The sequence below is a fragment of the Bombina bombina genome, chromosome 7 (genome assembly GCF_027579735.1).
Source record: "Bombina bombina isolate aBomBom1 chromosome 7, aBomBom1.pri, whole genome shotgun sequence".
Classification (NCBI taxonomy): Eukaryota; Metazoa; Chordata; class Amphibia; order Anura; family Bombinatoridae; genus Bombina; species Bombina bombina.
Window position 1 is genome coordinate 255,860,816 of NC_069505.1, and position 13,521 is coordinate 255,874,336.

Genomic DNA, 13,521 nt, shown 5'->3' on the forward strand with positions numbered 1-13,521 from the left:
ATGAATTTTAAAGAATTTGTTACTGGTTCTATTTAGAAGGGTTTGTCTGCATTTCCACCTTCTAATAAGCGTAAGAGGTCTTTTAAAACTTCTCATAAAGTTGATGAAATTTCAAATGACCGACAACATAATGAATTATCCACCTCTGATGAGGATCTATCTGATTCAGAAGATCCTTCCTCAGAGATTGACACTGACAAATCTACTTATTTATTCAAAATGGAGTATATGCGTTATTTGTTAAAAGAAGTGTTAATTACTTTGGATATTGAGGAAGCTAGTCCTCTTGATATTAAAACCACTAAACGTTTAAATTCTGTTTTTAAACATCCTGTGGTTACTCCAGAGGTTTTTCCTATTCCTGATGCTATTTCTGATATGATTTCTAAGGAATGGACTAAACCGGGTACTCCTTTTAATCCTTCTGCAAGGTTTAAAAAATGGTATCCTTTACCAGCAATTTCAATAGAGTTTTGGGAAAAGATCCCCAAAGTTGATGGGGCTATTTCTACTCTTGCTAAACGAACCACTATTCCTATGGAAGATAGTACTATTTATATTCAGGTCATCTTCTTAGGCCTGCAATTACTTTGGCTGATGTTGCAGCTGCTTCAACTTTTTGGTTGGAGAATTTAGCGCAACAAGAATTGGATTCTGACTTATATAGCATTGTTCGTTTACTACAACATGTGAATCATTTTATTTGCAATGCTATTTTTGATTTGATTTTAGTCTAGATTATTATCTCTTTCTTTCCAAGGTAATAATTTAGTTGGTTCTCAGTTGGATTCTATCATTTCAACTGTTACTGGGGGAAGGGAGTTTTTTTTTGCCTCAGGATAAAAAACCGAAGGGTAAATCTAAGGCTTCTAATCGTTTTCGTTCTTTTCGTCAAAATAAGGAACAAAAACCTAATCCTTCCCCCAAGGAATCTGTTTCCAATTGAAAGCCTTCCTCAAATTGGAATAAATCCAAGCCTTTTAAGAAACCAAAGTCAGCCCCTAAGTTCGCATGAAAGTGCAGCACTCATTCCAGCTCAGCTGGTAGGGAGCAGATTAAGGTTTTTCAAGGATGTTTGGGCAAATTCTGTCCAAAATCAATGGATTCAGAACATTGTCTCTCAGGGGTACCGAATAGGATTCAGAGTAAGACCTCCTGTGAGAAGATTTTTTTCTCTCACGCATCCTAGCAAATCCAGTAAAAGCTCAGGCTTTCCTGAAGTGTGTTTCAGATCTGGAGGTTTCAGGGGTAATCATGCCGGTTCCTTTTCAGGAACAAGTTCTGGGGTTTTATTCAAATCTATTCATTGTCCCAAAGAAAGAAAATTAATTCAGACCAGTTCTGGATCTGAAAATTTTGAATCGTTATGTAAGAGTACCAACTTTCAAGATGGTGACTATAAGGACTATTCTGCCTTTTGTTCAGCAAGGACATTATATGTCTACAATAGACTTGCAGGATGCTTCCCTTCATATTCCGATTCATCCAGAACATTATCAGTTCCTGAGATTCTCTTTACTAGACAAGCATTACCAATTTGTTGCTCTTCCATTTGGCCTGGCAACAGTTCCAAGAATCTTTTCAAAGGTTCTGGGTGCCCTACTCTCTGTAATCAGAGAACAGGGTATTGCAGTGTTTCCTTATTTGGACGATATCTTGGTACTAGCTCAGTCTTTACGTTCTGCAGAATCTCACACAAATCAACTAGTGTTGTTTCTTCGAAAGCATGGTTGGAGGATCAATTTACCAAAAACCTTTTTTGAATCCTCAGACAAGGGTCACCTTTTTAGGTTTCCAGATAGATTCAGTGTCCATGACTCTGTCTCTAACAGACAAAAGACGTTTGAAATTGGTTGCAGCATGTCGGCACCTTCAGTCTCAGTCATTCCCTTCAGTGGCTATGTGCATGGAAGTTTTAGGCCTCATGACTGCAGCATCGGACGTGATTCCTTTTGCTCGTTTTCACATGAGACCTCTCCAGCTTTGCATGCTGAATCAATGGTGCCGGGATTATACAAAGAAATCACAATTAATATCCTTAAATCCCAATGTTCTACACTCTCTGATGTGGTGGTTAAATCACCAGAGTTTAGTTCAAGGGGCCTCTTTTGTTTGGCCAACCTGGACTGTGATCACAACAGATTCAAGTCTTTCAGAATGGGGAGCTGTCTGGGGATCTCTGATAGCACAAGGGGTTTGGAAATCTCAAGAGGCGAGATTACCAATCAATATTTTAGAACTCTGTGCAATTCTCAGAGCTCTCCAGTTTTGGCCTCTGTTGAAGAGAGAACTGTTCATTTGTTTTCAGACACATAATATCACAATGGTGGCATATGTCAATCATCAGGGTGGGACTTACAGTCCCCAAGCTATGAAAGAAGTATCTTGAATACTTGTTTGGGCAGAATTCAGCTCCTGTCTAATTTCTGCAGTTCATATCCCAGGTGTAGACAATTGGGAGGCGGATTATCTCAGCCGTCAGACTTTACATCCAGGGGAGTGGTCTCTCCATCCGGATGTGTTTTCTCAGATTGTTCAGATGTGGGGTCTTCCAGAAATAGATCTGATGGCTTCTCATCTAAACAAGAAACTTCCCAGATACCTGTCCAGGTCCAGGGATTCTCAGGCAGAAGCAGTAGATGCACTGACACTTCCTTGGTGTTATCAACCTGCTTATATCTTCCCGCCTCTAGTTCTTCTTCCAAGAGTGATCTCCAAGATCATCATGAAACAATCATTTGTGTTTCTGGTGGCTCCAGCATGGCCCCACAGGTTTTGGTATGCAGATCAAGGTCCGTTTTTCTATCAGGATCTCAAATCATTACATTTTAAGGTATGGAAATTGAACGCTTAGTACTAAGTCATAGAGGTTTCTCTGACTCAGTAATTAATACTATGTTACAAGCTCGTAAATCTGTCTCTAGGAAGATTTATTATCGAATTTGGAAGACTTACATTTCATGGTGTTCTTCTCATAAATTCTCTTGGCATTCTTTTAGAATTCCTAGAATTTTACAGTTTCTCCAGGATGGTTTGGATAGGGGTTTGTCTGCAAGTTCCTTGAAGGGACAAATCTCTGCTCTTTCTGTTTTATTTCACAGAAAGATTGCTAATCTTCCTGATATTGAAAAAGGGTGTGTGTACAAGCGCTAAGGTAATCCCCAAGCTGTATCCAAACAGAGATCCTAACCAACCTCCAAAAAATATGCACAAGTAGTAAGAAGTGAATACAGCGCCAACAAGAGGCCAAGGGATAAATATACTCACAGAGAGATAAAAGAAGATTATTTAATGAACCATGTTAAAAAGCATCAGTAATAAAAGACTATATATAAAAAATGTAAAAAGCACATATAAATAAAATTACAAATACAGGAATATCTTACAGAAGCGGCTCAAAGGGCCAAAGCTGATAATTACAATAAAAACAGAGGTAATAACAGGTGATCAGTGTGAGTGGTACACCAGAATAAGAGTGTATACTAATAAAACAGAATTAGCCTAAGTACAACTGTAGCAAGTGCATCAAGCAAAAAACTAATAAACAATAATACAAACAATAGTGTTCAAAATTAGTGTTACAAAAATAGTGTTCCAAAAAATAGAAAAATGCACTGCAGTGCAAAAAAAGGGGGGTAGCAAAATAATTGTATAGATACAATCAAATAGTGAGTGAGTGCAAATGAATATAAAAATGCTAGCTACTTAATCCAGTGAGGTTAAGATATAATTAAATAAAATACACAATATGCAATAACATAAAAAATAAAATACACAATATGCAATAACATAAAAAATAAAATATAAAATATAATCCAAAAAAGTATTCAAAAAGTTGATCAACAAATGTTAGTGAAGAACAAAAATAAGTCAATCAAAACAAAAAAATGGAAAAAATGGGTGATGAAAAGCAAGGTGAAAGTGAGGAAATTGATTCCTTCCAATGTTAGTTACTTTAACAGATCCAAATTCCTGAGTGTGGTTGCTGAAGTAGCTGATTGGATCCTAGCACCTGTCAGCTGCTCCTATGGTATCCTAAAAAGTGTCCCTGTAAAAAAAGAAATTCACAACATAGTGTATCCAATATGAGAATGAAGTAAAGATTAAAGTAATGCTTACCAATATGTCAACGCGTTTCTGCCCTCAAAAAAGGGCCTTTCTCAAGACTAGAATATTGGTAATGGCAGCTGCATTACTTTAATCTTTACTTCATTCTCATATTGGATACACTATGTTGTGAATTTCTTTTTTTACAGGGACACTTTTTAGGATACCATAGGAGCAGCTGACAGGTGCTAGGATCCAATCAGCTACTTCAGCAACCACACTCAGGAATTTGGATCTGTTAAAGTAACTAACATTGGAAGGAATCAATTTCCTCACTTTCACCTTGCTTTTCATCACCCATTTTTTCCATTTTTTTGTTTTGATTGACTTATTTTTGTTCTTCACTAACATTTGTTGATCAACTTTTTGAATACTTTTTTGGATTATATTTTATATTTTATTTTTTATGTTATTGCATATTGTGTATTTTATTTTTTATGTTATTGCATATTGTGTATTTTATTTAATTATATCTTAACCTCACTGGATTAAGTAGCTAGCATTTTTATATCCATTTGCACTCACTCACTATTTGATTGTATCTATACAATTATTTTGCTACCCCCCTTTTTTTGCACTGCAGTGCATTTTTCTATTTTTTGTAACACTATTTTTGTAACACTAATTTTGAACACTATTGTTTGTATTATTGTTTATTAGTTTTTTGCTTGATGCACTTGCTACAGTTGTACTTAGGCTAATTCTGTTTTATTAGTATACACTCTTATTCTGGTGTACCACTCACACTGATCACCTGTTATTACCTCTGTTTTTATTGTAATTATCAGCTTTGGCCCTTTGAGCCGCTTCTGTAAGATATTCCTGTATTTGTAATTTTATTTATATGTGCTTTTTACATTTTTTATATATAGTCTTTTATTACTGATGCTTTTTAACATGGTTCATTAAATAATCTTCCTGATATTCACTGTTTTGTTTAGGCTTTAGTTCGTATCAAGCCTTTCATTAAATCAATTTCTCCTCCTTGGAGTCTTAATTTGGTTTTGAAGGCATTACAGGCTCCTCCTTTTGAGCCTATGCATTCTTTGGATATTAAACTACTTTCATGGAAAGTGTTGTTCCTTTTGGCTATCTCTTCTGCTAGAAGAGTTTCTGAGCTATCTGCTCTTTCTTGTGAATCTCCTTTACTGATTTTTCATCAGGATAAGGCGGTTTTGTGGACTTCATTTGAATTTTTACCTAAGGTTGTGAATGCTAACAACATTAGTAGAGAAATTGTTGTCCCTTCCTTGTGTCCTAATCCTAAGAATCCTTTGGAAAGATCCTTACATTCTTTGGATGTGGTGAGAGCTTTGAAATATTATGTTGAAGCTACTAAAGATTTCAGGAAGACTTCTAGTCTATTTGTTATATTTTCTGGTCCTAGGAAAGGTCAAATGGCCTCTGCTATTTCCTTGGTCTCTTGGTTAAAGCTTTTGATTCATCAAGCTTATTTGGAGTCGGGTCAAGCGCCGCCTCAGAGAATTACAGCTCATTCTACTAGATCAGTCTCCACTTCGTGGGCTTTTAAGAATGAAGCTTCAGTTGATCAGATTTGCAAAGCAGCAACTTGGTCCTCTTTGTATACATTTACTAAATTCTACCGTTTTGATGCATTTGCTTCTTCTGAAGCAGTTTTTGGTAGAAAAGTTCTTCAGGCAGCTGTTTCAGTTTGATTCTTCTACTGATGTTTTAAGTTTTTCTTTTCTTCATGAGAATAATTTATATTCTGGGTTGTGGATTATTTTTCCATCATTTGGCTGTTGTTTATTTTTATCCCTCCCTCTCAAGTGACTCTTGCGTGGAGTTCCACATCTTGGGTATTTGCTATCCCATACGTCACTAGCTCATGGACTCTTGCCAATTACATGAAAGAAAACATAATTTTTGTAAGAACTTACCTGATAAATTCATTTCTTTCATATTGGCAAGAGTCCATGAGGCCCACCCTTTTTATGGTGGTTATGATTTTTTTGTATAAAGCACAATTATTTCCAAATTCCTTTGTTGATGCTTTTTACTCCTTCTTTATCACCCCACTACTTGGCTATTCATTAAAACTGAATTGTGGGTGTGGTGAGGGGTGTATTTATAGGCATTTTGAGGTTTGGGAAACTTTGCCCCTCCTGGTAGTATTGTATATCCCATACGTCACTAGCTCATGGACTCTTGCCAATATGAAAGAAATTAATTTATCAGGTAAGTACTTACATAAATTATGTTTTTGCACTATTGCTACCATAATGTGAATAACAAATGGCTAAAGCTCTCCTTGCAGCACAATAACAGATGATTTAAACCAGTGATGACCAAATTCCTAGCACATAGGGGCCGCAGATTAATAATTTAGAAGTTTTAAGGGCCACATATAAATGTAGGGCTATTAAACACACAAATAATAACATATTACATAAAAAGGTTTTGTAGCACAGGGTCAGATTTAAGTAACGTTTCAGTGTATACCCTATTTTCAGTTACACTTCTGGGGGGGCCACTTTATTTTCCCACTTACCAGAAGTCCCCAAAGTACACATTTTTATTTTTATTACAAAACATGTCATTTATTCTTAGTTCTTTCCTTTCCAAGAGGCTACACAATCTAGTGCACAGAGCCGCAGGTTTTCCATGGGTCGCCAGTTGGTCATCCCCAATTTAAACATTTTACTTCTGAGCCTCTGCCTTGCTGTGTTGTGGCCCTTTTCCTATATGTGCATCTGGGTTATTGTGCATTTCTGTTATGTGTGATTGTATTTATGACTGTGTTCAATTACCATAATGGCATTGCATATATCATTGTATATGTGACTGGAACATAAACCATTACTGGCTTGGCTTCAGATATTATAGAAATTTACAATATCTTTATATACCCATCCACATATATTAACCATTGGAATGTGTCACAAATTTGGATCACAAGAAAAAAATAATACACACCCCTGGACCAGAGAAGCCCATAGAAATCTATATATGCATTATACATATTACATTGTTACAAATACTGCTGCCATATAGTGCTCAACAGACACACAAGGTCATAGGCCTACCTCAGTATGCTCTCGTGAAAAGGAATTAAGTTTTAACAAATGATACCAAGCAGAAGAAGTACATTTAATAACATAAGTAAATTGGAAAGTTACTTTTGTTTTTTAAATTGTATAATCTTTCTGAAATCAAGATAAAATAAAATTTAATTTTCATGTCTCTTTATTTAAACCTGTCCTTGTCATCTATACACTTTATCTGAAGGACTCTAAGGGGTAGATTTACCAACGTCTGTCCGACATGATATGCTGTAGCGTATCATGCCCGACAGACATCACTGAACGCCGATAGCATATGCTGTCGGCATTTATCATTGCACAAGCTGTTCACCAGAACTGCTTGTGCAATGCCGCCCCCTGCAGATTTGAAGGACAATTGGCCGCTAGCAAGGGGTGTCAATCAGCCTGATCGTATAGGACCAGGTGGATTGAATACCGCAGCCTCAGAGGCAGCTGATAAGTTATGGAGCAGTGGTCTTTAGACCGCTACTTCATAACTGCTGAAGGCTCGCGCGGAAATAAGGGTAACAAGTGCAATTCAGCCCTTGCTAAATCGACCCCTAAGACTTGGGAGCTGTAAAGGAAATAAAATCAGTGGGCTAGTTTATGTCCATGTGTTCTGTAGGTAGAAATAACTAATTTGATGAAAGGTCAGTGTTCTCCCCAGGATCTTTTTAGCGGTTGCCCCACCTGGCTGTTTAGCCAATATTAAGCTAAAATTAGCTAATATTAAAAATGCCCCCACCTGACTACTTCATAATGTCACCTGGCTGGCAAAATTTTCTGTGGAGAACGCTGAAGGTGTTAGTCTGTATTAGAAAATCAGCAACAATATCCTATAAAACAAGATGATAGAGCCGCCTCATGGCGTAGTATCGTAGGGAACAAGGCAAAAACAGTCAGCATAGATTGTAAGAATACTCACAAACGTCCTTGCACATCCAGTGCAATAAAAGGCAAGCCGAGACTTCAGAACCACTCGGCTGACTCAAACACACCCGCTGGGACACAAAGCCACAAAGAGGCACGTCACCCGTGACGTCTCAGATGGAGTAAGAGATTGGTCAATCCGGTAACACCTACGAGATGTCCACGTGCGACAAACAACCAACCAGATAAATCTCTCATGAAAGGTAAAACAGAGCAGGGTAAAAGCTCTGAAGTCTCGGCTTGCGCTTTATTGCACTGGATGTGCAAGGATGTTTGTGAGTATTCTGACAATCTATGCTGACTGTTTTTGCCTTGTTCCTTACGATACTACACCATGAGGCACCTCTATCATCTTGTTTTATAGGATATTGTTGCTGATTTTATCACCACTTCAGGAGTGCTGCCTGCTGTATCCACCGTTTTCCATTGATTTATGGACTTACCAAGATCTGTATTATCAAGTTTGGACTTAAAATAACAGTTCCCACTCATATTTTAATTTATAGTTTTACACTTTAATATATATATATATATATATATATATATATATATATATATATATATATATATATATATATATATATTCTCATATCTAAATTTTAATTTTTTTATTTTCTAAGTTATAATATATTTTATAATAGCTTTTTTATTAGCTTACGTTATAAGTTATAGGTGGCCCTCGTTTTACAACGGTTCAATTTACACCGTTTCAGAATAACAACCTTTTTTTACAGTCATGTGACTGCTATTGAAAAGCATTGAGAAGCAGTTCATTTATTAAAATAGCCAGAAGGTGGAGCTGTCTGCTTGTGTTGCAGCAAAGCCAAGCAAGCTGAAATTAATCAGTTAACCAGACCTAAGCTATAGAGCAGATTTCAAAGGAACAAGATCTTCCTGTCTATAAATCAGTCCAGATTGGAATGCATAGAAAGAACTGTTTGCAGAAAAATGCAAGTGAAGTCTGTGTTGTGTGATTATTGTATTAGGTTTATAATGCTGTTTAGCAAATGTTTTTGTTCATTTAACTTAGTTTAATTATATATTCTGTGTTGTGTGATTATTTTATTAGGTTTATAATGCTGTTTAGCATTTAAAGTCTTCATTTCAAAGCTTTAAAAATAATGTATTAGGTGTTACTTATGACAATTTTGAGAGCTGCCTGGAACCTATCTCCCTCACTTCCCATTGACTTACATTATAAACTGGGTTTCAATTTACAACAGTTTTGATTTACAACCATTCCTTCTGGAACCTAACCCCGGCGTAAACTGAGGGCTACCTGTATACTGTTTTGCAGTACACTACACTATCACATCTACACACATTTATTATCATATTATTTGTTTGATTGGTATATTATGTATATACATTGGTTATATATGATCACTTGCACATATTGTTTTGTGCTCTATATTGTGCACTTCACTGAGTTTAGAGGTTTATCACATTATTTGGCGCACCTCCCTTACACAATTTTATAATGTGGGATTTCTATGTATTAGGAAAGACTACATCTTTGACCACTATAGACGGTTGTCACACACTGCTAAAAATCCTCTTCTAGTCAATATTTGTCAGCAGAACATCTAGTCTATTTGTGCTGGCTATTACTACAAATACACAGATGATTAATTACTCTTTGCCAGCAGAGTTCTAATATTAAAAATCACATGCTTCTAACAAGTAGTTTACAAACATTTATTTATGTAAACTGCAAAGTTTTAAAACAACTAAATTTTAGTCTAGTTCAATCTTGTGAAACAGGAATTAATATGAATATACATTTATACTATAATACACACTTACGCTCTGAATTTTGTTCTCTAAGTCAAATAATATCTGTTCCAAATTATTTTTAGAGGATAAAGTTTTTGATATTTGGCCATGATGTGATGCAATGTCGTCTTGCACTAGAAGAAGAAAACAATTGTTACAAATGTATTTGAAATATCCTTTACCAAACATAGAAGCATTTGCTTTGCATTTCAATATTTTTGTTTGACTCAATCAAATACTCATTTAGCTTGACAATAATGTGAAAGGGAACATATGTTTTTTTTAAATTTGTTGTCTTTTCCTTGTCTGTGTCAGATAACAGCATTAATACATGACTGAATACACCCTTCACAAGAAAATAGACAAATCAACCTTGGAAATACACAGAATAGAGGGGAGTTGAACACACAAGATAAGTAAATTAACAAATACTGTATACAGTATATACTGTATATTGTTTCATTCTGAAAATAGACATTGGCTTCATTAAGATGAAAACATTTTTGTCAACAAGGTTTTCAGTCCTTTGTCAGCAGCAAGTAGACCTGCTACATATGTTTCATTACAAGATAATATTTACATTTCAAGATTTACAAAGCTGGGATTTCTACTTATTCCGCTAATCCTGTGATATGACTTCACAGTAGTGCAGCTGCAGTTTAACTTCAATTAACAGTTCCATATTGAATCACATGATTTTTTTTTTTTTTTTTCAAATATTACAAACGTAATGCTGTTATAAAATGTGCAGAAATTTGTAATAGCAATTTGCAATGCTGGCCACTATACTGTAAAATGGCTGTTCCATGGGAGACATATCGGTCGGCGGGGTGTTAAGGTAACAGGCTTACGATCAATCTGCCTATATGGACATATGGGGATCAGGAAATATAGGTATTTTGAATCTATTGGTTTATTTAAGTGAATGATGAATAGTTTGCCTTTTTGCCAGACTGATTTCTATAAGGGGTTAACGCACTGGAATACGCAGTAGTTGCTCATAAACAATTAGGATCACATGTGCAGAACAACACACAGGTATTGGATACTCTTAATCACTATTCAGTTTATATATGATGTGATATGCATTTGTTGTATTTTCTGCCTGATGAAACAGTGCAAGAAGCACCGGGAAACGTGTTGCAGACTTGTTTTATTTAAAACTTTTTATGCAATAAACTACCCTTATAGGGGTGAATTATTTTAAGGGTATGTGAGTTTTTTATTGGAGACCACAATATCCTTTAAGATTGGTTACAATCTACTTTTGGGCCATTTGACTTGAAGGATCAGTACCTGATTACCGGTGCGAGACAGCTGGGGTCTCTGATTCATCCAGCTTGTGTGACTTGCACTGCATTATAGTGCACTCCCTTTGTGAGTATTATTCTGTGGAGGGGGAAATTTGATTTTATTAGGATTCTGTAACCATTAGAGTGCCTTTTTCCTTTTTTCTATTTTCAGCAAACTGTAAAATTAGCCTGCATGATCATAATTCTGATTGGTTAGCATCATTAACCAATCATGATTGTTTAAAATTCTACTAATAGAGGAAAAACATATGGACTGTGGTAAGGAAATTTAAAAATACTTAAAGCTGATGAGCAGAAGAGTCGAAATACATAACTGTATTCAGAAATGTTAAGTAAACAAAAATAAATTAAAATGTTTAAGTAAAGTGTTTGTTATTACGTGCAAGGGGTTTACCCATGAGAGGGTCGTAAAGGAAAAATATTTGTGGTCGGAGTAGGTCTCATAGGGGATAAGATGATTGGAGAATTCACAGTTAGGATTTATTGTGCAAGGGAATGGGTCAGCCCTAAAATCTAATGATCATGAGGATGTTGTTAAACTGCGATTCTGGACAGCAGCGGTTAGCGCTAAATGAAGCTGCTGGTTTGGAGCACTGGCGGGTGATATAGTAACTGGGGGTAATAGTGACCTGAATTGTGTAACAAGTGCTCTGTCAATAAATGAGTGAGTACGCTCTACTTACTAAAATAGAAGCAATTCCATCTGTACTAACTTTAGGATCTAGCCCTAACTTTGTTAAAATACTATCTCCCTCCTAAGAATCTGGCCTCAATAGCACATTTGCTTGCACTATTCACTGCATTTCATTATTCAATATCTTTTTGCTAACTTACTTAATTTGTATTTTTAGAAAACTGGAAATAATTGACAGTATTAAAAAATATGGGGGTTCTGGTAATTCTAAAGAGGTCCCTACCACCCCCTTACCAATTAATTGTATGATACAGGGACAGACTGTGGCCAAAAATAGGCCCTGGGATTTAAGGCAGATCAGCCTACTCCCCTCCCCTTTTTGTTATTTAACCATACCTCAAAACTGACAAGTATAAGGTACTAGTTTGATTTGCAAATACATTAAAAGCTTGTAACACCCTTCTGTATTTTGTAAATTGGTTGTCATGAAATAGTAAAAAAGTGAAATGTTATTTAAAAAAACAGTTCACATTTAAATAAAGAATATGTGCTTATTGCTTATTAGCTTGTGCAGTCAAAATCACTAAAAATAGCAGCCGTCCGAGCCCTTGTCATAAAGCCACAGCACCAAAAATATCCTCATAGGCCTTACTCTTCTTATTTTCTGTATACCTGCAATTGTTTTTCAATACCCAAAAGCCTACCATGAGCTCTTACATCTCTCAGGATTATTTTATGCACATTTTGAATTAATGTTTTTCAAGATCCAAACACAACTGCAATCATGTACAAACTTTCTGATGATATTTTTCTTTTAAACATATTCTGTAGTTTGAAAGTGTGACTGAACCACTCACGAGGCCGAGACAGATTGACATGTAGGTTTATTGCTATGTCTTGTATAAAACAAATTAAGAAGACGATCTGTAGAATATTTATCAGACAGCGGATGCTGCTTATTCCGCGTGAGCCTTCAGGCTCGCCAGAAATGTAAGTTATGAAGCAGCGGTCGGGATGATTGACACCCCCTGCTAGCGGCCAATTGGCCGTCAATGTGCAGGGGGCGGCATTGCACAAGTATTTCACTAGAAATGCTTGTGCAATGTTAAATGCTGAAAGCGTATGCTGTCTGCATTTAGCGATGTTGGGCGGATGTTACAGTGGATGTTGACAGTTGTTAAATCGTCCCCAATGACTATGAATAATTCAGGTTACATTTCTAGATTAGACCTACAATGTAGTATCATTGCTGAGGAACAATACAGGTGGAAAGTGAGAAAAATAGCAAGTCTTAGGATCAGGACAAATATAAAGGGCCAGATTACAAGTGGAGCGATATTTACCACTCCTACTTAAGCGTTAACTGCACTAGAAGCTTTTTGCGTGTGTCAGGTTGTGCTTGTATTATAATTTTAAAGTAAACAGTTTTTGCTAACCCAATCAGCAAGTGCTTCCCAGGTCCTGAACCAAAAATGGGCCGGCTCCTAAGCGTACATTCCTGTTATTTCAAATTAAGATACCAAGAAAACAAAGAAAAATTGATAATAGGAGTAAATTAGAAAGTTGCTTAAAATTCCTGCTCTATCTGAATCATGAAAGAAACAATTTGGGTTTCATGTCCCTTTAAGCAAACACGTTTCTATCTATGTACAGGTGACAATGCTTCAACCTTACTGATGAAGCTCTGACATGGGAAAAACTGGTTATGAAATAACAT